A 4,948-nucleotide genomic window follows, 5' to 3' on the forward strand; every position below is an offset into this window, starting at 1 on the left:
TAAGAATTAACTAACTATGAAATTTTATTATTAATTTAAAAATGACTAATATTCTATAAATGCTTCACAGTTCTAGGACAAAGGGAACATTGGGAATAAATTTTCTTTAATGAGTTTAACATGCCACTGAATATAGATTTCTACAGAAGTTATAAAAGTATTTTGACAACTAATCATTACTGAAAATCCCAAACTAATGACCAAGACCTGGGGTAGGTCATAGGATCTCCCATTTCACAGATGGAAGAACTAAAATCAAAGTAAAAATTTATTCATAAAGATCTTCAATACCCTACAAAAAATAGTCTCTCTCTTATTATTTAGAATAATGAATCAAACACTTCAAGAAAATAATTTTTTTATCCCTCTATTTTACTTAGGTCATTTTCTAGTTTTCTGCAGGTTTTTTAAAATTTTAATATATATCAGATTTATTTTTGTTAAAGAAATAGTCACTGATTATATAATTTGAAATTCTTTAACTGTGGTTACTGAAATTTTCTTCCATATAATCCCTATTCATTTCAAATACCATGGATTACTGCTCAGTATTACAGACCTATGGCACAGTGAGGCAAGAAATGGAGGTTCTTGTCCTGATCTGCCACTCCCTGATTATGGGATTTAGTTCCTCAGATTCTTTGGATATCTATTTCTTCTTAAGAAAATAAGGAATTGTAGTTTTCATGGATCCTTCCAGCTGCAAAGAACTAATTTTTTTAATCAAATGATTTACTAATTCATTTACCAGTTTATCAAAATTATCAATTAATTTCCATCATTTTTTTACTATCTTTATTCTCTTTATTACTTACTTCTTATCTTATTCAATTATTTGATTTTTTCTAAACTTTTACTGTTTTTTATCATTGATTTTCTATCCAAAGGAGAGTGTACAACGTTCCATAATTTCTCTTAGCCTCCTGACCTGGCAGCTAAGCAGTCCCAAGTTTGAAACCAGGATTTCAAAATAACATTCCCATTTTTTTTAATTTTTTTATTACAATAGACCTTTAAAAGTTGTTTTTAAACTATTAAAATGCCAAATTGTTACATGAATTAGAAGCCTAAAAGGTTATAAAAGAAATCATTATCAAGAAGATATATTTCTAGAATATTATTCATGCAAAAATATTACCTTAGAAAACAAGTGAATAAAGATAGATGATTCTATAGCTGTTCAAAGAGATGACATAACTCAGACATGCAAAAATAGAAAATGTAAGAATAAAGAAAAGAAGGAAAAGGAAAAAATATAAGAACTCACATATTTAGTATCAACCAATTCCAATTAATATTGAAAGGGATATCTTTGTCTTCTTGAACTCAAGACAACAAATGAAAAAAAATCTTCAAAATCAGAAGGCGAATAGATCTCTTAGGACAAAAAAAGTAATGAAAAAGTCTCATACTTTGTAGGTAGGTTTCAAATTATATTTAAATGTAATGAATTCTACTCCTGAAACTAATATTACACTATATGTTAACTAACTGGAATATAAATAAAAACTTGAAACTACAAAAATAAAAAAATAATAAAATAAAATAAATATATCTTAAAAACTATGAATACTCAGAACAGGAATGAGAAGCATAAAACTGGAAGGAAAATCTCAACTGCATCTGGGCCTTTCTGTCTTGCTTTTTTTCCCCTTTGGTGCAATAATGAGCTTCAATGTCTACTTCCCTAAATGCACAGGGTTGGGGACTCTTGGAGAAGCCGCAGGGGAACAGGTCAGGAAGAGTATTTAAAGGCTCTGGATGCACGTAAGAACTGTACCTGTCAATGGCAATCCTTATGGGAATTCTTGGACAAGGCTAGTAAAAATAAACTGGTGATTTTAATTTGCTATTGCTTTGGTTTTTCAAATGTGCTTTTTAAAATAGATTTTTTTTAGATTGCCTCAAATATATGATGTTAAATATTGAATGTAGTTTCTATGGTCACTGATCAAAAAGTTTTTAAAGTGGCCTTATTCCTTTCTACACAAAGAATAAACACTAATGCATCCATTATATTTCTTAAGGGTCTTCCACTGTTTCCATTATCAAGGCTAATTATTTACTAACATTAAGGGTATTCGGCTTTTTCTTAAAATAATTAAGGTGTCATTTAAATGTCCCCATTCCAACAAAGCTTATCCTCATTATATCACCTTTCTGAAACCTAATTGCACAACCCAAGTCATCCCTTTACACTCCCAATACCTAATTTCACCAGATCACTTGACCCTCTTTTCATAAATAGTTGAAGGTTTTCTCATTTTGTTTTGGGGGGGGGTTGTGCGTATTCTTTAAATATTGGTGTTCTTCTCTCATTTTCTCAATAGACTATTAACTCAATGAAAATAGGGTCTATTCTTCCTTAGACTGTATTTAATAACTTAAATTTTAAGGATGGCAAGTGTAATAGCAGTAATTGAAAAGTCATTACAGTGTGTTAGTAATTGTGCTAAGGATGTTAAAGGAATTTTTTTAATTTAATGCACATAATGATCTTATGAGATGGTATTATTAATATTTCCACAGAGGCACAAAGAGATAAATTGACAAGACTAGGCAACTAGTAACTAGTATAGTAGGATTTGACCTTGGCTAAGATGCTTTACTGACCCTACAATGACTGTGACCAGTACTACCACATTTTACACAGAGGAAGTACTTAATAAGTGTATCTGAATTTTTATTAAAATAATAAAATAATGTACTGCATATTTCAAAATTACACTTAAATTTTGAATTGTGTACTTAGGATAAATAATGTTATTTTCCAACTTATACAGTCCACTCATAGTAGAATCTCAATTGCACCAACAAAATAAATTACTAAGATAATTTCTATAGTTTTGATTATTTGATGATGGCAAAGTACCATAAAATTTAAAAGATTTACTTTTCATTTTTTTATTGAAATACACTTACAATTCTGTTCCCCGTCTAAACAATTTAATTTTTGTGCTTTTGATGTCAGAAACACTGCAAGGAGGACTGATTATTTTTGTGTGAGTGCATGCATTTGAGCATGCAAATGGAAACAGGAAGATGGCTGAAGGATGCACCATAGGAAGAGCATCAAAACCTAATTATATATGCATCTTAAGTATTTAGAAGAAGAGGCAATTTTATGTGAGATGCATTTGCCAGATGTCCAGGATGATTTCATGTTTACCACCTCAAATGCTGAAACCAGAGGGTCTGAGTTTGAATCCCAGGCGTACCTTTCACAGGCTATGTGACCTTGGATAAGACACTTATCTCACTGATATTTAGATTCTTCCCCTATAAATATAATTATTTTATCACACATCAGTAATATGTAGTCACTATTATTATAATTAGTATTACTACTATTATTTACTATTATTATTGGAAAATTTCTGACACAGTTTACAAAGAAACTTGGAAATATCTCCGGGACAAAGCATTCAGATCACAATCTTTAGATCAAAGTCATTGATACAGAAGGACAAAATAAGACAACAGCTCACTGCACAAAACTCTGTGACACTGAAATATAAGTTCCCCACTCCAGGCCCTCATCCATGGCATTGACGTGTTCGTGCATGTAGACAATTTGTTATAGCTGAACTGATTGTATAAGATACTTAATGAAGATCATATATTTAGTTGTATTCAAGGATAATGTTAATATAAAATGTTACTTATATTTCTTCCAAGACTCGAACCACGCCTAAGAGAATGTCATATTCTCCACATGGATAAATAACATTTGGAAGAAGATGCAAAAGTGACGTATTTAATAGAGATAGAAATACGTTCATTTTAGAAATATTGAATTATGCACTCTCCAGTTCTTGGGTTAAAGCTATGATTTTCCAAAACTCCTTTTACACTGTGGTAGACATAATTCCAAAATGCCCCTCAGAATTTCCTGCCCTAGCCCTGGGAACTGGAAATATGATAATATAGCACATGTTAAATGTAGAATTACATGCCTAAAGGGATTTCAACAAATCAACTCCTAACATCAAATTTCAAGTCCTAGCTACATGTTTCATGTCAAAAGATTCTATATTCAGACATATGCATTTTTAACTGTAAAGGTTTTTTTAAATTATTACATGCAATAGTAGCCAAATTATTTAAAGTCAGCAAAATTTTACTTAGGGACTCTCACATGTTATTGTTTTTCACTACTCACCAATGTCCCGTTAGTTCCTCCAAAGTTTGAATCAAAATTTATCTTCAGGATAGCCCTTCTAATAAGAACATCTTTTTTTTTAATTAAAATATCTTGTGTAAGTTTATGGTATACAACATGTTGATTTGATACATTAATATATTGTAGTCTGATTGCCATTAAAAATATAAGAACTTGCAAGATGCATTGAGAACAGTGTAGTATCAGTAAATGGAAGTTATAACATTCTACAATGCCTATGGAGAAGTGTTTATGATCACTTGTATTAAAGATGTTTCTAAGAATGCTAAGAAGCATAAAAATAAAAAATAATACATAAATACATATATATATGTACATATATATACACACACACACCATGCTCAATCCTCAATTGTCATGTCAAGCTTCAATTCTTTCAGTTGGGCTTATTTTCTCTGAAAATTTTATGTGATTATGGACACACTGATGACTTACTGATGGGATACTTTTCTACCTATAAACTTTGGGATCTAATTTTTTCAAGCAATTTACTTTAGGGCCCTCTGAATATGAATTGAGTTTAAATCATATTTACTCCAAAACTAGCACACCCAAGAATAATACAGACTTTGAGGATATACCAATACCTAAGATTTAAAAAAAAATGGACTATCAGGTCTTTCATTCTTTGGCAGCTCTCTCTTATAGTTCTTTCCACAGATCTAACAAAGAGTTTCGTGAGAAAAAGCAGACAACATAGTTATTCAATTAGGCATCTCCAATGATGTGGGTCTGCAGAAAAAGCCAATCAGGATAGACCTCAAC

The 4,948-nt window shown here is 30.7% G+C and overlaps 1 non-coding gene across 1 annotated transcript; it reads right to left on the reverse strand.

The window, feature by feature from the left end:
* Positions 1-4,818: 4,818 nt before the first annotated feature.
* LOC123858132 (small nucleolar RNA SNORA18) lies at positions 4,819-4,948 on the reverse strand. Its single transcript, XR_006794088.1, has one exon. It is a non-coding gene; the product is annotated as a small nucleolar RNA SNORA18 (small nucleolar RNA).

Source organism: Mirounga angustirostris, unplaced genomic scaffold (assembly GCF_029215605.1).
Source record: "Mirounga angustirostris isolate CCGP_5_RB_7025 unplaced genomic scaffold, mMirAng1.0.hap1 SCAF_13, whole genome shotgun sequence".
Taxonomy (NCBI): domain Eukaryota; kingdom Metazoa; phylum Chordata; class Mammalia; order Carnivora; family Phocidae; genus Mirounga; species Mirounga angustirostris.